We start from the raw sequence: 21,361 nt of genomic DNA on the forward strand, positions 1-21,361 counted from the left end.
GATACATCATAGTCTGCGATCCACACTGTTATTAGAATCTGTCTTGTTGAAGGACTATTTAAGGCATTGATTGATTGATTGATTGATTGATTGATTGATTGATTGATTGCTTGCTTGCTTGCTTGCTTTCTTTCGAGACAAAAATGTATATAGGCTACTGAAAATATATTTGTCCAAAAGGATATAACACTCACCTTTTACTTTCTCTAATAACAACCTAAAACATGAACCTTGGTTGAAAAAAACTAAAGTTGTCCTTTAAGTAAATGGCAGTTGATCGGCTGAAACCTTGACCAATATGCAGTCATGGCATGCTTCATAGATACATCATAGTCTGCGATCCACACTGTTATTAGAATCTGTCTTGTTGAAGGACTATTTAAGGCATTGATTGATTGATTGATTGATTGATTGATTGATTGATTGATTGATTGATTGATTGCTTGCTTGCTTTCTTTCGAGACAAAAATGTATATAGGCTACTGAAAATATATTTGTCCAAAAGGATATAACACAGAAAGGCTTGAGAGCTTTCAATGAATAGAGAGAGGAGTTGACATTTCACACCTGTCATGAGCCAAATTCACAGTCCACCACTTACGTTGTATTTAATGCTGCAGGCAATGCCTACTGTATGTGGCATGTGTACTAAGTGGATGAGCAACCAGGACGGCCCAAAAGTCGCATACTGAAAGAAATATGCTTAAGAAAACACATATGCAAAAATAACATCAAGCTAATTTAGCAAAACCATCGTTAATGGTTCTCCTGCAGAGTTCTATCACAGCATGACGTGCCTTATTCATTGTGCCTTCACACATAATCTTATTGCTTTTCATAAGCCCATTTCCTATAGCCTTGAGTTACAGCAACTTCCCCACCGAGACACAAGAGGTCCTTTACTGAGCCTAACCCTTCCTGGATTTGCGAAGTTAATGAAACAAAAACAGCTGATGACTTGAGTGTGCTTGAAAGTCGCAAATGTGTTTACCATGTGGCGGAGAGAGGGTAAAGGACGCCTGTGCTGTGTTGTGGAGGAAAATCCCTCCATGACACCCTTGAAATTGTAAATCGTTAAAAAAGGTCTTTCAGCTCAATGTTTAGAAATACAAAGACTCGCAATCATCTGGTTAACCGATTAAAAAATGGGAAAGCATCCATGTTGTTTTAGATTTTAACCACTTCATAGCGTGTCACTTGCTCATAGCTTGTAGATCTATTTTGGAAGAATTTAGAAATTTTGTGCAATATATATATATATTCATTTATTTATTAAGCAAGAATTTTTAACAAAAATCTTTGCTTCCGGGGGTCCCTGGAACAAAACATTTTGAGATGGGGGCCAAATACATTTCAGGGGTCTTTGACATTAAGACTTTAAGCACCATTTATATCGTTTTTCAGAAAACTGAAACATTTGTAGAATCGGACTCAGGTTTGAATGGGTTAAAAAGTTATTTCAGCTCAATGTTTAGAAAATACAAAGAATCACAATCATCTCAAACATCATCACAAAGTTCCTAATGGTTGATGGAAGGCCTGAGGTGATTTCCTATAGGTTACTGTTTTCCAAACAGTGGCTTTAGACCCATCTTTGGGTCACGGAGAAATTGTTATGGGTAGTGACAAAATCTATATATATATTAATATTTAAAAAAGAAACATGTATTCTTTCAAAAGATTAAAAAAAAAGATTAAACAGAGAATTGAAAACAATTCCAACATCTACAACTACAACTACGGTAGCTCTTGTAGATCTGCTATTTAAACTAATTTGGGTACTGGCCAAATGTCTAATTTCTCTTTTGGGTCTTCAGCTAAAAAGTTTTGGAACCACTGGTCCAGGTACCTGGTTTCCTCCTTGCACAAAGCAGCAGTGATCCAAACTACTTCTGAGAACCATTCCGTATACCTAGAGTTCTTTTACAATTTAACAATGGAAACATTCTGAGTGGATGACCTCTGGCGAGTGTAAAAGAAAAGTGGGAAATGGATTCATTGTGTTTGAATTGTCTTTCTTTGGCCTCTCTAAGGTCACAGCTGTATTTCTCATACCTGTGTGAGAAGAGTACAGCTGTTATTCCATAACAGGGCCCTTTGCTATAGTAACATCATAGCAGTGACACACAGGAGAAAGGCTTATGGGCTCAGGCCCACTGTCCTGCATGGAAATGTTTTCTCCATTCTTATTTCACAGGAACACCAGAGGAAAAACTGATTCACACACGTCCTATCTCAGCTCCTGTGAGCATGCACACAAGAAAAGCGGGATACTTTTCTGAGAAAGAGTGCAGTACAAGAAATGCACGTCACTAGATGGGTCATTTTCTAATAGGCCTAATCATTCTTTCAACATTAAATATCTGAAACACGTCAAAGTGTCCGTTCGATTGCCATTTAAATAACAGCAGATATTCAAGTGTATGGCTATTTGTCCGCACGCACGCACGCACGCACACACACACACACACACACACACACACACACACACACACACACACACACACGCACGCACACGCACACGCACACGCACACGCACACAAACACACACACAAGTAATTACTGACTATTCTCATGTCTGTCAGAGGATAAAGCAGAGAAATATAGCCTGTTATTCAGCACAATTTCAACCTACAACAAATAGTTGACAAGTATCCTTCTCTAAAGCCACGCTGGAAAGTTTCTTCATGGAAATGTTCCTCTCTGTGAAAAAATATATATACATTGAGTTAACCGCACCTCAACGCTTGCAAAGCAACCGTCACCCCAAAAAAGCAATGACGGACAGGAATATCTCCTTGCAGGTATGTCAGGTATTACCAGGAGAGGCCAAGTTCCAGGGTTATATTTGGACGTCAATGGTCTGAGGTAAAGTCTGCTCTCTCCCTGCAACCATGATGCCCAGCTATACCAGGTTTGTGTACTGTCCTCAGGAGAGAAGAGAACGGTTTGTCACAAACTTCTGGGCACAGGGATGCTGATGTGAAAACTGTCAAGTGGCATTTCTTCCTCAGCCTAGTGGGAATATGCATGCTCAGTTTCACCGCAACGCTGCGTTGAGGAGTTGTGGCGATTTGTACAAAATGGGTACAAAGCGGGGTACCCCTGAAAACTTTAGAAGCCAATCGTAGCCAATCAGGATGGATTATGAGAAATCAAACAAACCCGTCTTGATCACATGACTATGGAGAGCATGTGTACCGATTTGCGTGGCGTTATAAAGAGCAGATGGGAAAAAAGGTTTTTCCTTGGCCTCTAGGGAGTGTGCATACAAAGTTTTACACAGATCGTGCAGTTACAGGTGATAACACTAATCGGCCAGTTATAGCGCCACCATGAGGCTGAGTTGAAAATGTTCCAGTCCGTGCACAATTTCACGGAAATCACACGTGATGCGTGATGTTTGGACAAAATCTGTAGGTGTTGCACAGAGCGGCCTCCTGGTGGCGCTATAAGAGGCCAATGTGAAAACCTTGGGGCAGAGATTCAGCTGTGGCGTTCAGGTAGTGTGTGTGCAGAGTATGGCTGCAATCAAGCCAACGGTGCCGGAGATTAGCTGTCCACAGACGGACACGGATACATGGACGGACATACAAACACACACACATACACACGAACGGACGGACGGACGGACGGACGGACGGAGTGCAAAACATACTCTCTCCCCATGCCTTGACAAAAATAGCAGATCTACAAATATAACGTACAGTAGTCAGTAGTGCGGGCAATACAAATTATGTGAGTTTCGTGCCCAACAGAGACAGCCTCTAATGCTCTTGAATGTCAGCAAGAATGAGTGTCATATTTGGGGAAATAAAAGCCAAAAAGTCAGATTATTTAAATTGAGAAAGCTTTCAGAATGGGAATGAAGAAAAGTCCCCCAGAGTTGTAAGTGTGTGAAGCAATCAAAATGTAACTGGTTTGACATCCTGAGACCCTGTGAACTGAGTGCTAAGAATCACAGAGCTGAGCTGCAGACAAAACAGCTGTAGTCCAGGGGGATATTTTGTCATCAAATATACTGTACATCCCATGTGTAACTATGGGTCTATGAGATTTGATCAAACTCACACACCTCAAAATATGTACTATACAAATACATCATTCACATGAAACAAAAAAATAGAACATAGGTATAAAAATGGGCAATAATAACAAAGGTTTGAAGCTTTGAAACAATGGTAGTTCAATTCACATCCAATTCTATAGGTGCCATTCCCTTCCCTATACTTCCTATACTCTACAGGCTTATACTATGCTCCCAAACTGTCTGGAGAAAGACTCATAAAGCATAGTTTGCATGTATATTGCAACCCCAGATGAAATATACAGCTATTTTCCTGCTTAAATGGTTCTTTGTCAGTGATACATCTGTCTAATTAATTATTACAAAATGTGTGTGTGTGTGTGTGTGTGTGTGTGTGTGTGTGTGTGTGTGTGTGTGTGTGTGTGTGTGTGTGTGTGTGTGTGTGTGTGTGTGTGTGTGTGTGTGTGTGTGTGTGTGTGTGTGTGTGTGTGTGCGTGCGTGCGTGCGTGCGTGCGTGCGTGCGTGCGTGCGTGCGTGCGTGCGTGCGTGCGTGCGAGGGGTTCAGGGAGTAGCTGTAATGGATGTGCGTTTGTAAGGGTGTGTGGAAACTTGTGCACGACTAGTGCTTAAGTGATTGATAGTGGGTAAGTGATATTTTTAAAACAAAAGGTTTTTTGTTCAAAGTATAAAGCACTATATAATGATAATCATTGCTAGAGTGTTTGTTCAGTAACAGGGCTCTCCCTGTCTCTCCAGCCCGTTAATAAACATAAAACACATTTTCAGGTGGGTTGCCATATATTCAAATAACACACAAGCTATTTAACACTTATTTTAGACATACCCTATGTGGGTGGAACAGACTTTGGAGTGCAAATGCGCCAACTAGCTCATAGTAAAACTGGCAGAACTTCAATAAATTATTTTTGGAGTTGAACTGTCAACTGTTGATGTGTCAAAATATCTCCACAATCTAAAGTCAATAAACTAGAGGGAAAGGGCTGTTCAAGGAGACCTCACGACCTCACAACAATATTAAGAGTAATACGTCTCCATATCTCAAAATCTTGTCATAACGTACAATGGTACTGATATTTGCTTTTGCACATAGCCTGAACATTATATTCTCACAGACAGAAAACTAAAATGAAAACAAAAATAGCTGATGATGCTTGTTGGGGTCATGGTTGGGAAAACTAGAAGAGTTAGATTAACCGCTCGAATGCCAGACAGCACATACTATAAGGCCAGCCTTTAATAATTATGCTGGTCATGTTTTACCCTGCTGTCGTTTTTTTTTTATCAACAATCTATATACGGTTAGTGGTCCGTTAAAAGGATATGGCATGTCATTTCATGACTCAATGTCAGTTACTCACCTATATTGAGATCTGGCTCCAAATGCAGTACAAGCAGAGATATATGCGAGGTTGAACAGTCGAGCTAAAACAGCCATTCAGAACCAACTAACAGAGAGCATTTCACAAAGCACAACCTCAATCCTCACTGCGGGGCCTTTGTCTGATTTCCAACATCACTGCATAAACACCGTGCGCAGAATGTTGATAGCCACCGAGCAGAGTTTATTGTATCAACCCCAGCGTCTACCGTTACTGAAAAGGACGACTATTGACTTGGATTTCTGCTGCTGGGAAAAAGTCTGCTGCCCATAAATATCAGTTCCCTCTTGGCCAGTCCAGGAAGTGGTGAAGGACAGATACTCCCTTCAGTAAACCACAAGCCCCTGACTCCCAACTCCAGAGTTCCAGATAGCGCCGAGAATCACCTACATTACTGTAGACTTCAGAATGTGAGGGCACATTGCAGTGGTGGAAAAAGTACTCAACTTTTTGAGGGACTATGCCCAGCTTTGTGCGTCTGTGTGTACCCCATTGTGATTGATTTGTTTGGCACGGAATGTGATGTATGTATGGCGATAAGCGCACCCCTCACTGCACACAAGTGTGATTTTTGTTTACTTGAGTAACTGCAATCTAGAAATCAAATGTACTTGAGTAAAGGTACATGGTATTGACATCAAAATGTACTTAAAGTACCAAAAGGAAAGTACTCATTGTGCAGCATGTCGCATTTCACAAGTTTTAAAATGTATAAAAAAATGCATCGCGAGTCGCGACACATTGTGAGCTTGTAGATTGGCTATTTTCAAATGGCTGAATAAAGGACTATACAGCCTGAAGTGGTTAATGTATGTTTTGTAATCTACAAAGTAACTAATAAATAAGTAAAGTTTTCAAATAAATGTAGTGGAGTAAAAGTACAATATTTGAATCTGAGTAGAAGTACTTCGTACTCAAGTAGGCTACAGTACAAAAGTAAATGTACTTAGTTACTTTCCACCACTGGAAAATTTATACTGAGAAATATAGTGATGTTTCAACTAACTTAAATGAGGTATTAGGTAAATGAGGTAAACTTAAATGACTGTAGAAACATCACTCACACAAATATAGACACTAGACACACTAGTCAAAGTGCTATAGTAAAACTCACAACTCCCTGGAGAGTGGAGACCATGGTGTTCAAATAGATGTTAAACTAACACACATTCATTAATGACTCCTTGTGTCCATGTTTTCCCTCAAGCGTTCTCACGTTGCAAATGTAAACAGGGCCGTGTTGTTGTTTCTTTTCTTACAGAAACAGTCCTATTTTCATGGACGCTCTAACTCCCTGCAACGTTGGCACACAGCAACAACGGTGCACCGCTTGAGGTCATGACATGCACCCTGGGAGACCCCACTGGGTCAACACAGAGGCTTTACCTGGCATAGTTGTCTCTGACACCTGACGTGACCCCCCCACCACACACACACACACACACACCACACACACACACACACACACACACACACACACACACACACACACACACACACACACAGTGTTACGACTGGGAGACACATACTTAATTAATATTCTGCTGTACAGTTGCAAGGCAACACAATGGAACGTGTTGTGTACTCACTGTACGGTAGAACTGCCATTATCACCAAATGTCACCAGTGTACAGTGAAGTATAAATTGATCTGAGGGGGGACAACACCGTTTGACAGAGTATAAAACAGCTACCCATGAGTCCCTCGGTGTACTGGCGTGGAACCACTGCACATTTCACTGAATAGCCATCGAAAACCTGGCCAGGTACTAATGTCAACGGGACCTTGCATGCAAAGGGAGAGGGGAGAAAACGCCAAGGCCTAAAGACCAGAGTTACTGACCTCCTGGAATAATATCTCTCATTTCATGACCACACACCATTCAAATGCCGCTCATGCTTCCAAGTAAAATAGACTCACACCTGCTTAATTGCACACATTCTATAATTTCAGACTCGTGCAAAGTAAGTTCAAGGTAATTATTGTATCCTCAAATAATCAAAGCGTCAGTCAGATGAGTTCATTTAATACCCCTCAACTTCAAAGCAGTGTCCGACTCTTTAAGATCTTAAATTCATGCGTTTTGACTAGTTTGTGCTTTTGCCTCATGGAAAATGAATTTGAAGCAACATGAAGAGGAAAGTACCGCAGATGTTGTCGTTCATGCTAGCCAAACATGCAGGTGGCAGCCATTCATTTAGACCTACTGTATGTGTCTCATCATATCGTCCTTTTTTGTAAGACTTTTATTTGGAATTTTTGGAATTTTCAGATAGGTGTTTGTGTACAGACAGCAAACCAAGAACAGAGAGCGGAGAGAAATGGGAGACGGGAGTCGGATTCAAAACCCGGATCCTGGCAGTCACAAGAAGCTTTGTGATCTGTGTACTAACACGCTCGCTCTGGGTCTAATCCGACGGCCTCGGAACGGTCGCCACCAGGTACTCCTAAACGTAAGCCTGGCATAGCCAAAATCTAACAACCGCTGGGGGCAAGCGGTCCCAGGAATAAAAACGGGGGGCTGGTGTGTTTTGGGGGCGAGGGTTCTGCATCATTAGCTAGCTATAACTCCAGAGACAGAACATACTCCAGAGACAGAATAGTAGCTACAGTACATACTTGTGGGACATTTGAATGAACAGAATCTTTGATCCAAGAAAGCCGTTACAATACTTCCATTTAAATCAAACACACTATATTCGTATTAACTTCATTCGTACTGCAAAATTTGAGAAGAAAATACAGTAAATATCTTTGAGGATAGAGAGACAATGCCACGTGGTTGCTTGCATTTCTAGGCAATAAAGAACAACATGCTCTAGTCTAGAGATATATGAGCTGGTAAAAACCAGGCAGGTCTAATTAGCAGGGAGCCAAACAATGCACAGAGCACTACTGTAGGTCTGCATCTACTACTTAAGTCCATTGCTTGCTTGTGTGTGTGTGTGTGTGTGTGTGTGTGTGTGTGTGTGTGTGTGTGTGTGTGTGTGTGTGTGTGTGTGTGTGTGTGTGTGTGTGTGTGTGCGTGCGTGCGTGTGTGCGTGTGTGCGTGTGTGCGTGTGTGTGCGTGCTTGCGTGTGTGCGTGCGTGCGTGCGTGCGTGTGTGTGTGTGTGTGTGCGTGAGTGCGTGCGTATACATGCTTCTGGGGCTGGGCCTAATTAAAAAAACAGTGCATCCATATGTACCATGACCAACCATGTGCTTTCCATTACAAGCTCTTGTTTCTCCCATTTACGGCTGTAACACAGCATCACAGGTATTTTATTTTTATGGGAAAACATGCAATTGGAATGAAATGTCCAAACTGGAGCCAGGTGTGGCATGTATAGAGAGACACACGTGCGCCTACAGGTAGGTCTGCATATATGTTACATACAGCGTCTGCATGTACAGTATGTGTACAAAGAAACAAGAACACACCACAGGCAACAATCCGCTATATGCTAATGTTTCACACCTGGATGAGGTGCTTCATTAATGAAGGGCATGGCTTATAGTTATACCACCTATTGACGCATGATGATATAACCCGTAAATTCTGCATGGTGCTCGGCAACAGCAATCTGAAAACCCATTGGTGAAAAATAAAGGAAAAATAGTGCCCTATTTTCCATTGAATTTGTCGAGTCAACAGTCTGTCTCGAGAGACTATACTGCGTAACTGCAGCAGTTATACCTACCTAAAGTTTTTCAGGTCGAGACCCAAAAGAGAAATTTGATGTTTGTCCGGGACCCAACTAGTGAAAATAGCCGATCTACAAGCGCATAACGCTTTATTTTATTTTGTTTTTTATTATTCATGGCATTCGCATAATAGAGAGAGACGGTTCCATAACTCTCCTTAATTTTTGTTAGTTTATTTTTCCTTAATTTTTTAAGCGAAGTATGTCACATCACATGGTGACATTTATCTCTGCCTATATCTAATAAAGCAGACATGAATCTTACGAGCTCGGAGTCTGCTACTGGGTCTGCTTTTGTTTAGCGCGACATGCCCCTGAGCTGTGTGCAGCTGCTGGAGCGCCTTCCCTGTGGGTGCCATAAGCATATAAGGTACCTAGACGTGTAGTTGCCCCCAAAGGACACTTGGCATGCGAGTCAACCTGGAGTCTCTCGTTAAAGCTGATGTTATGCAGTCATGAGGGACGGAGGAAATGAGAGGTGGCAACAGGACCTGCTCAAAGTGCACCTGTAGTTGTGTTCACAGCCACATACAGTGCCATTTTCCATCCACCTGCACTGTCACGATGTAAAAAAAAAGATTTCAGGAAAGATTCATAGCCAATAGACGTGAATACCGTGCTATGAAATGAAACAAAATTCAATGCTCTCTTTGTTATGTAAGGAGGACAGCCTACACTTTTTGCCTGGAAACCCATTTTGATTGAATATCCAGGGCCTAAAACTTTAGTGCTACACTGTCAGAGTTAAATCAAGCACCACAACTTTAGCCACTGGAAAAAGAGCTACCCAGGCCAAGGAAATCGTTTCTTTCCACCCCACCCCCACCCCCATTAAAGCTGCAATCCATCTCTAGTACGTCGCTTATATCGCATATAGCTCAATGAAACCTGCTCCTGTCAACTCTAAAACAGAAGTAAACAAAATACATCAATATCTGTACAAATAGTAGGATCTCATCATGTTTACTAAATTCTACTTTTTGTAGTATGTAGTTTACTGTAGTGTAGCCTCGGTACCCAGGCTTTCAGTTCCGTAGTGCCATCATACTATGGGTGTATTACTGGCTATTAGTAGCAACAAAGATGTTTGTAACTTTTGTCACTGTTTAGTTTGTGTGCCTGTGTGCTAATTGCCAAATGCACATTAACTTGAAACCAGATTATGTTAATAGTCTTTTCTATACAAAACACTAAATCTCTCTCTGATGTTTTTCATCAATTCTATTCCGTCTTTGTCTGCTTTTTGCAGTGGTAAATTGCAGCTGTTTACCTTGCATGAAGAAAAACCAGGAAACGGCATGTTCCAGGCTGTTGTGAATTGAAAGTACCCCAAGTTCCTCAGATATGCATTGCTAACATAAATAACAGATGAAGTCCATCTCTTAATGGCCATTCAGATACAGACCGTAAAAACGGAAGAAAACAGAGTGTGTGCTGTTGTGGAATATAGTATGTCACTCGTCAATGACAATTCACTCTTCACAGCCCAGGCTATCATTAGTACATGTTGACAGGCTCTTTCAAGGTGAAATATCACGTTCTGGCAGAGGGAGTGTAAGGGTGAAAGACAGAGAGAGAGAGAGAGAGAGAGAGAGAGAGAGAGAGAGAGAGAGAGAGAGAGAGAGAGAGAGAGAGAGAGAGAGAGAGAGAGAGAGAGAGAGAGAGAGAGAGAGAGAGAGAGAGAGAGAGAGAGAGAGAGAGAGAGAGAGAGAGAGAGAGAGAGAGAGACACACACAGAGAGACAGAGAGACAGAGAGGGGTTGAGAGGGAAAGAGTGAGGGATGAGAGAAAGAAAGAGTGGAAAGATTTAGACAGACTGTTCCAAAGAGAGACTGTGAGAGAGACAGAAGGGAGAGATTGAAAATGAGACAGACAGACAGACGGACGGATGGACGGACGGACGGACGGACGGACGGACGGACGACGGACGGACGGACGGACGGACGGACGGACGGACGGACGGACGGACGGACGGACGGACAGACAGACAGACAGACAGACAGACAGACAGACAGACAGACAGACAGACAGACAGACAGACAGACAGACAGACAGACAGACAGACAGACAGACAGACAGACAGACAGACAGACAGACAGACAGACAGACAGACAGACAGACAGACAGACAGACAGACAGACAGACAGACAGACAGAGAAGGAGGAGTGACCAGAACGCAGAAAGCAAGAAAGTAAAATGAAATAAGACAATATATATGTGCAAAATGTGCAGTTATTTGTGTGTGTGTGTGTGTGTGTGTGTGTGTGTGTGTGTGTGTGTGTGTGTGTGTGTGTGTGTGTGTGTGTGTGTGTGTGTGTGTGCGCGCACACGCACATGTGCGTTGTGTTACTGACTGTTGTGGGTAACAAAATGGTTGAATCTCTGGTGTTTAAAATAAAGTCCATCAAATGCACACTCTCACCTAAACATGGTACCTATTCTTCTCAAAGCTAGTCAGGCATATGATGAATCACACTGAAAATAGACACAACAAAAGTAAATGTGAGTTCAGTTACCGTATAGTTATGATTGCATCTCTGTGGTGGAAAAAGCTTGTTCATCTTCCGGTCTTAGAACTGGACTTTGAGTCAGACAAAGGACAAATAAGAGAACTCAACATCAGAATAAAGTGAGACACATGTACACCCTCATTTAGACTACATGTAACCTAATCTGCCTGGATGGGTAGGCGGAGGGAGGGGTCCTGGTTAGGGCAGGGTCGGAGTTCAGGCACGTGTGGGATACAAAGTCAACAACGCAGTATTTTAGGCACAAGGTTCCTTGAAATGCTGCTATTTTTGTGAAATTACAGTATGTACCTCTGCCGCCTAGCATGCATGCATCTGGCTTCCTCTCGCCAGAAGCATTGATTTGGAAATGCATCCAATCAGACAACGGTAAAGCACGGTTGCAGCTAACCTATGTAAGCACTGGGCGCCTCCACTGCAGTGTTTTGAAAGGCGGGCTGAAATTACAGCCTTTGCTGTGGAGTATGATTAGGGCCTGTACGTGAGGATGTCAGTAAGACTCCGGGCACCGGAGGGTAGGGCTGCTAATTGAAATGACATGTCTGAGGCAATAGTGATAACACACTCGTAATGCAGTCCAATTACAGTATACTGCTCATCTAGCCACCCTACAATATAGATCTATTTGTCTCTCTGTCTGTCCACCACTCAATCTGTCTGTCTCTCTATCAGTCGGTCTTGCTCTCCATCTATCTCTGTTTTCTGAACCGACTCTGTGTCTGTACACCCCCCCCCCCTCTTTCTCTGACTGATGTGTGCGCACGTGTGTGTGTGTGTGTGTGTGTGTGTGTGTGTGTGTGTGTGTGTGTGCGTGCGTGCGTGCGTGCATGCGTGCGTGCGTGCGTGGGACTATAGTAGGGACTATAAATTCCAAATGACGCATTTGGTATATTTCCCTGTCCGGCATAATCACTCCAATCTGCTTTTACAAAGAGTATATTTACACTGATCAAGCTAGTTTCCTGGCTTCTCCAGTCCAGTCTTAGAAGGGTTTAATAGACTTACATCAACACGGGAATGGACAGGACATCAGTGTCAGTGACAGAAGACTAGACTGTGGTAATATAGCCACCATGAGCATAGGTTGGTGTATATTATTATCCATAGGATATACCTGAAGCAGTCACCGTGAGGCTCAACAAGTCGTAGCTTGACTACCTGATGTGCACACAGCACAATCCTTATGGTTAAATTGACTCTTCAAGTGTAAAACTAAAAAAGTATGGGGCCCATTGTCAAATGAACACTCAGAATCGTGCGGTGTACATTCCTCTGTTAACTTAAAGGAAACGTGGAGATGTGAGGGCTCACAGTGAATTTAAGACAAATGAAAATACAGTGTGCTGTTGATCCATTTTTACACAGTTATTTATAAACGTACGTGAATGCCTGCACAAGGCACACAGTTTAATGTACTACTATACAGTATGTGCAGTCATTATTACAGTGCATATTCTCACATGCATGTGCGCTCGCTCACACACACACACACACACACACACACACACACACACACACACACACACACACACACACACACACACACACACACACACACACACACACACACACACACACACACACACACACACACACACACACACACACACACACACACACACACACACACACAGTATTTCCCAGAATGATATTAGGTTCAGATAACCAGGCTGACCACTGTGACCACTCCATAACAAGTGTTTCATTGACAGAGTCCCCCTTTTCCACCAAACCTGCTCAGATTCCATAGCTGGTTTTCTACTGTAGAAAAAGCCAGTCAAGTCCATATACGTTCTCTCGGACAAACATCTGCAATAATTAAATTAGTGAAAGAATAAATGTCTGCTCGGTGACCACATGTCTGCTCCAACAAGGTTGAATGAGGGCTCTGTGTGTGGAGGTTTATCACCCACATACCACATGAGGACACCTGCATGACACCTACACACCGCCTACGTGACACCTACATCACAGCAGAGCAGCTGCATACCACTTCTACCAGACGACGACCCAGCAAGACATACTTCTAGGGAAAAGACTTTCAGAGCCGCAGTACTTGACGGTGCTTCCATTTGCTTTGACGTGATGAGTTCATTACAATGAGCTTTTTATAGTTTAAAAGTCTATTGTCCACGTTTTTGACAATCCTAGGGAGCAGTAAATAAGCGGTTGGGAAATAGGTTTTCAGTGCAAGTTATTGCTCAACTTTTCCACGAGCATTCCACAACAAAGCGAACAAAATTGATGTTTTCAGCTGGAAGCGAGACAGACATAAAGGAGTCACGTAACATTCTAAATTGTACAATCATATCTGTGGACCTGAGACACATTCTCATATGGTATACAATACACTACTAAAGCATAACAAAACTATAGAGTAATAATCATAAGGTGAAGAAATGAAAATGGCAACAGTTTTAAAGTTTTAAATCCTACATTTTAGTATAACCACATAATGAAACAGTAAGCTATGGCTTCTGTATGAAACAGCTGTTCTTGCAGCGGGAGCTGGGTGGAGAGTGAGCATTAGGATTCACTGAATTGCTCTGCTATCCTCTTCTAACCTGCCACAGCCACAACCTCAAATGTAATGTAATTTATATGACATGGCATTCAGAATAATGTATAATCCTATTCCTAACAGCATTGAACACCTAAAGAGAACAAAAACAAAGGCTCTATAAAAATAAGCACATGCAATCTCGGTTCCAAACATTCACAGTCCAGAGGCTAATAAGTTGACAGAAAAGACAGACAGAAAAGTAGGAAATCTTAAGAGTTGGTTGAGAGAAAGGCAACTTACTTCTGAGATGTTTCTTCTTTCAGTACATTTGTTCAGGGATGGATACAGATCTAGTCCAGTGAGCGTCCCTTTGTCAGGAGGCTGGATATACAATCCAAGCCTTTCTCGCTCTCTCTGTCTCTCTTGGTCCGTCAGTTGCCTTCACCAGGTCTCACTGGGCTGATGTAAGACACCCCTGCAAAAAGGAAAAAAAGAGAGGGAGAGAAGAGAAGAGGAGAGAGAGAGAGAGAGAGAGAGAGAGAGAGAGAGAGAGGGGGGGAGAGAGAGGAAGGAAAAAAACTTCACATTCTGAGGATTTTTGGGGGCATGCCAATGTCCCAGAATTCCACATGTCACACATAAGGTTTCAATTAAAGCAGAACCCAATGCCCAATCAGAAAGCTTTATACATCTTGAAAAGAGTCCTTTCTTTTGACAGCTTGGGGTATTGCTCAATCAATCATTGATAATTCAAGGTAATGTTTCCACTGCCATGTTGTAATTTTGTCGGTTTTAGTGTCTATTGACCCGTCAGAGTAGAAACATACAGAATATATATTTAAAGATACTTAAACAAGAATTCATTAAAGATGTTAAAGCCACTCATCTATATGGATTTGGTTCAAAAATCATCAATCGACAAGCAGTAGCGACCTTTTATGAAAATATACCGTTGGCCTCATATTCCACTTTAGCTGCCATCAAAGATAAATCTTCATGAAACCATCTTGAAGGGACTTCACTGACTCACATGGAGGTTCAAGAAGTATAATAATATAATAGTCAAAGCAGATCTGTGTACAGCATGAGTCAAATGCAAGAAAGAATATGTTAATGACGTCATAGAACAAGTGTTCTACTGCTGATATGGACAAAAGTATTTGGCCATTTTAAAGACATCAAAAGGCTCATTTAAGGTTTGTGAAGGTTTCGTTAAAACACGTCATTATGATCATGTTTGAATTTCCTTTTAAATTGCACCCTTCTTTGTCATCCCAGGTGGAAAAGCAGTTTTGCCTAATACTTTTCCAAAAATGTATTGTTCTGTTACTCCAGGAGTTGAGGAGCTTTACAAGAATGTTTTCTGTCACAAGAAAGAATTAACACAAAGCAACAGTTCTCTGCAGCTTTTTTATTTGGAAGTGCTGAAGGCATTTGCTGAAGGCACGCTGCATTGCTGCCCAAGTGACGTCACTAATGCAACTCCTCCATGTCTCTCGCTGTCACTCAAGTGACTACTGGCCAATCACACCGCGTCTTTTCCGGGACTTATGTTACACACGCAGAAGCTTGACATTGAAGGCAAATGCTTTGCAAGGAATCTCGGGAAAATTGTGCCTTCAATTATGACATGCGCGGCCCAGGCCGTAGCGTAACGGTCTGGGCACCGGACTGGTGATCCAGTCGCGGTGTGCCGCGGGTTCGACTCCCGGACCCGACACGGCCTTTACCGCATGTCATCCCCCCATCTCTCTCCCGTTTCCTGTCAGCCTACTATCTGTCCCTTAAAAAAAAATCAATAAAAGGCGTAAGCCGCAAAAAAATATCTTAAAAAAAAAAAAAAAAAAAAAAAAAAAATTATGACATGCGCCTCAGAGCCGGAAAGGGCGTCGACGTTTATATGTCTATGGTCGTGTGGGCAACAGCTCCTTCTTTGACTATGCATGCACCTCCTGGTACCACAGCTCCTCAAAGGCCCTTAAATCTAGGGTCCAGACTTCCCAAAACAAAATGGTCAGGCTCCTACTTAGCCTCACCCCCCGAACCCACCTCACGCCTGCCCACTTTGACAGGCTGGAATGGCTTAGGGTCGACGACAGAGTACAGCATCTTGCAATGGGTCTGGTCCTCAAGATTCGATACACCACCAAGATACCCATGTACCTGTCGATACTTCCTTAATGTTAACGAAGTCCACACCCACAACACCAGAGGAGTGCAACCAAGATTCGGCACAAACAAGGGACTAAATTATTTTCGCTCCAAAAATGTGGAACATTCTACCAACAGTAATTAAGACATGCGAATCCCTTGACTCCTTCAAAACCGCTCTCAAAGGGTACCTACGGACGGCTACAATTCGAAACTGGCCCCCGTAAATCTGAATCCCCCCCACCACCCACTCCTTTTTCCCCTCACTGTATATGTTTCTTTTCCTTTTTTACCTCCTTTATGATGAATTCCTGTTCTGTTCTTTGACTATATAGAAGTGTCTATTTGTACGTCTCTAAAGGTTTTGATGAATTGAACAAGGTGGACCCTCTTGTAAACAAGTGTAATGCTTAATTGGGTCGTCCACTCACAGTTAACAGTCTTTGTATATTGAGTTTGTGCTCGAAATGTACTGTAATTCTGCAAACTGTTAATAAATATTTCAATCAACCAATCAACCCCATACTCCCACAACACATGTAGACTGGATATGCATACTCCCAGGCCTATCACAAGATGATATCACAAGATGTTTTACGAAATAACTCAATGTCAATTTTGTGACGATATATACTGTATTGTACCATACTGTACTGTAGCAGACTACTGTACCATACTGTACTGTACTGTGTTGTACTGTACAATACTGTACTGTGTTGTACTGTACTGTGTTGTACTGTACAATACTGTACTGTGCTGTACTGTACAATACTGTACTGTATACCATACTGTACTATGCTGTAATGTACCATACTGTACTGCAGCAGACTGTACCATACTGTACTGTACAATACTGTTCTGTACTGCTGCACCTTCTGTGTGTGTGTGTGTGTGTGTGTGTGTGTGTGTGTGTGTGTGTGTGTGTGTGTGTGTGTGTGTGTGTGTGTGTGTGCAGTGTAAACAGGTGTGGCCTAAAATGTGATGTAATTTGCTTCACTGTGAAATGTTGCGCAATAACATGGTATTTCATGCAAATGTAAACTGTACAGTAATTTTGACAGTTGCATCGATGCAACATAGTGCATTATGTCTGGACAGGCATGGCTATGGACTAGAGCTAGTATAAGATGTACAGTACACATATTTAAGGCAAAGGCGTACAGGTTTAAAGCAATTCCCAAATTGTCCTCAAAACCGTAATTTGCTGTGAATGTCTTTTTTGATTGATTGATTGAAATATTTATTAACAGTTTGCAGAATTTGTACATTTCAAGCACAAACCCAATACAAAGACTGTTAACTGTGAGTGGACGACCCAATTAAGCATTACACAAGAGGGTCCACCTTGTTCAATTCATAAAAACATTTAGAGACGTACAAATAGACACTTCTAAAGTTCTATATAGTCAAAGAACAGAACAGGAATTCATCAAATCAAAGACGTTTGGCGGAAGTACTGATTTTGGTTCACGTGTTGTTAACCGTCCACCATGGCTTGTCAAAATGTCAACTGAGCAACGCACAAGGCCATTGACTGACCGGTCAATGCGGTCACTCGCTCCGTCGCTCACCGCAGCGCCGACAGCGAAGGCTTGTGAAGTCCGCCTGTCTTCTTTTCAAGTTATTCATAAAGGCATGAGTCGACTTTATAAATCACCTACATGTGCAATGCACATGACAAGCCCAAAACTATAGTGCTAACCAAAGATCGTTTGGGAATCACTTACACGCCCTCAAATCACTACATAATTTTGGACAGGAAAAATTGGACATAGGCCTACCTAGGCTACCAATAAATCATTCTGATATCTAATTTATTATGTTTCCGTTTGTTCTATTGTTTATTTACTCTCCCTTGGCTTGAAATAACAACTAGGATATGAAAATGTTTTGTCATGTGACCTTACCCAATCATTGAAACCTGGCTGTGAAGTTGGAGGGAGGGCCGGGAGGAGGCACACGTGGAAAGTGGAAAGCATTGTTGCGCGCGCGCGCGCACACACACACACACACACACACACACACACACACACACACACACACACACACACACACACACACACACACACACACACACACACACACACACACACACACACACACACACACACACACACACACACACACACACACACACACACACACACACACACACACACACACACACAGATATTTGCTATATGTCAAAAATGTAGGCGACGGCGCATTAACTCCATCTCTGTGAGAAAAAAAATAAAGCCAGTGGGGGCGGGGCAGGGCGGGGCTGAGATTGATTGATTGATTGATTGATTGATTGAAATATTTATTAACAGTTTGTAGAATTACAGTACATTTCAAGCACAAACTCAATACAGAGACTGTTGTGGCGCTGTCATTGGGCCCAAAAAAACCCATAGCTCCATAGAGGCCCATGTATTTGGGCCCAACTTCACCTAGACTGTATTACCTTAATAAACATGGTCATGAATACTTTCTGCTTCCAGTCACTAGTTTAAAGTCTCATTTCTCATGTCATAATATTCTTTTTGGAAAATTATGGTCCCATTTATTACAAACATTACCATAAAGTCGCGTATGTTCTGAGGGGAGTGGCTACCGTTACAGTCTATGAACGGGAGCCACCCCCCGTTCAGTCAAAATAAAAACCAACGAAGAGTAAGGGGGGAAGTCCTGCCTCGTTGTCTGGGCCAGCCAATGGCCAGCTGGGCCCAAACGGAGCCAGCCAATGGCCAGCTGGGCCCAAACGGATCTAGAAATATGGCGACTTTACAGGCGATTACAGGCTTCATTTTACGTCCATGTTAGACCCGGGGAACGCTTTGTCCATATTTTTTACTGTCTATGATTCCAACCTTAGAGTATAGATTCCAACCCCTCAATGTCGTGAATTGGCTGCACCCTTAGAGTAAGGCTGCGCCACGCCTATTCTACACTCTGCTCAGCGAGCCAGCAAATGGCTATAGCACAAATGGCTATAGAACAAATGGCTATAGCACAAATGGCTATAGAACAAATGGCTATAGCACAAATGGCTATAGAACAAATGGCTATAGAACAAATGGCTATAGCACAAATGGCTATAGCACAAATGGCTATAGAACAAATGGCTATAGCACAAATGGCTATATAACAAATGGCTATAGCACAAATGGCGGCTATAGCACAAATAGCTATAGCACAAATGGCTATAGGCCTATAGCACAAATGGCTATAGCACAAATGGGCAGCATTAGTGAGAGAGGAGAGGCATTCTGACGCCGGGGACAGAGGGCTAGATGGCCCAGTCATGGGACTCGAGTGCGAAATAGCGATTATGCAACAGTTACCCTAAAAGCACAAACACCTCAACTCAATGTCATTGTAACTAAGAATTTCGAGCGAAAAAATATTTTTTTGAATGTGACACCAAAACCACTAGCACAAGTTCATAGCCATCAGGAATGCTAACTCGCAGGCAGTAGCCAGAGCCCATGGACGCTCTGCCCAAGCCCAGATACAAGAGGATCGCGTGTTGATTCTAATGTACAGGATTCTATAGAAATTCTAGTTCATATAATTTTTTGATGAATATCCTACACTCATTTAATTTAATTTTATGCCTAAATCCAACCATTGTCTGCCTTTGTCAGAATAATTCTCTGTCAATGAATGTACTTTATCTGTTTAGCTATAAAGTATAAAGCTAGAGCAACTTAGTATAAAGCTAGACCAGAGCATCTGGTCCTAAAGAAATAGCCTTGACAACCAAAGTGCAGATCTTCAATTCCAACGTCAAATCCATACTTCTCTACGGTTCAGAGACGTGGAGGATGACTGAGAGGACATTGCAGGATCCAGACATTCATTAACAGCTGTCTGAAGGCAGCACATTTTCAAGATCTTGGAACCCCCAAGGGAAGCGGAAGAGAGGGTGACCTAAGAACACCTGGAGGCGGGACACTGAGGCAGAGCTGAAGAGACAGGGAATCAGCTGGGGAGAGGCACAAAGGATAGCCCAAAACCGTGTTGGATGGAGAAGAGTCGTCGATGACCTATGATCCACTGGCCATGATGGGCCTAAGTATTGGTTTAACTGAAAATCAACTTTTAACACTGGCCCGGTTGCCTAGCAACTAGCAACTTGAAAATGTTAAATATTTTACCCATTGACTTGGATCAACTATATCAACTTATACCCCTAACCTTAGGGGCAATTTGGGCCATACAGTAGCTCACAAGACCACCCTTTTTTAAATTTATTTTTTAACCATTTTAAACAGCATATTCTTATGGCCCTTTGTCATGATTTCAAATGATAGAACGGAACCATTGCCCACCACTCCTGAATGAACTGTCTGGTGCTGGGACTCTGGTGCAACGCACAGGTCCTCGCTCTGGTGAGAGCAGGAGTGGACCTGGTGAGACGTAGGAGGGGCCCGGACAGGAGACAACCCACAGAGCCTAGTCCCTCCATGTGCCAGAAGTGTACCTCCCAGCCCTGGCAGAGTAGTTCTGGAGTAGTTCCAACGGATTGTGTGCCCCTGGTTTTTCCCTAATGGGACTGATTGAGGGTAGCTACTGGGACGTAAGTCGGGACTTGATCACTCCCGGCTGGGTCGCCTGAGTGAGGGGTATGATGTTGCGAGACCCGAAACCCTGTTGACCTCAGGATACATCACTGAGGATACGTCCCAGGTGCATCCATGCGATGTTTTTTTGTTAAATATATAATAATAATAATAGATATATAATATATCATATAGATATATAATAATAGATGTTACTGCTGTTAACTTGCTTCAAGGACAACACAAGTGAAAAGTGGCTCATCTTCTTACCCGACTTCCCCACATGTTGACTCCTCCAATGACCTCTTGAACCGTTCAGGAACCACTTCTGAAAGTAATCTTTTTCCCAAATAAAAGTTTTGTGAGGCAGCAAAGTCAATGATGTCTTTCACCTTTGTAGAAAGCAATGTCTTTCAATGTAATTTAATGAGATTACCACTACTGCCAATATATTTGACAATAGTGGTAAATTCAAATTACATTTACAGTAAATATATGCTTGCTGCAAACTGGGTGAGTAA

General features: G+C 42.4%; 1 protein-coding gene across 4 annotated transcripts in view; it reads right to left on the reverse strand.

Annotated features, from left to right (window-relative positions):
• Positions 1-14,605, reverse strand: part of ddr2a (discoidin domain receptor tyrosine kinase 2a) — a 49,443-nt gene extending 34,838 nt beyond the window's left edge. For all 4 annotated transcript variants that reach the window (XM_083766937.1, XM_083766935.1, XM_083766936.1 and 1 more), the window contains exon 1: positions 14,443-14,605. The gene's annotated coding sequence lies outside the window, so the exon portion shown is untranslated. The remainder of the gene's footprint in view (positions 1-14,442) is intronic.
• Between the last annotated feature and the right edge of the window lie 6,756 nt (positions 14,606-21,361).

Source organism: Protomyctophum parallelum (genome assembly GCF_964188405.1).
Source record: "Protomyctophum parallelum genome assembly, chromosome: 6".
Classification (NCBI taxonomy): Eukaryota; Metazoa; Chordata; class Actinopteri; order Myctophiformes; family Myctophidae; genus Protomyctophum; species Protomyctophum parallelum.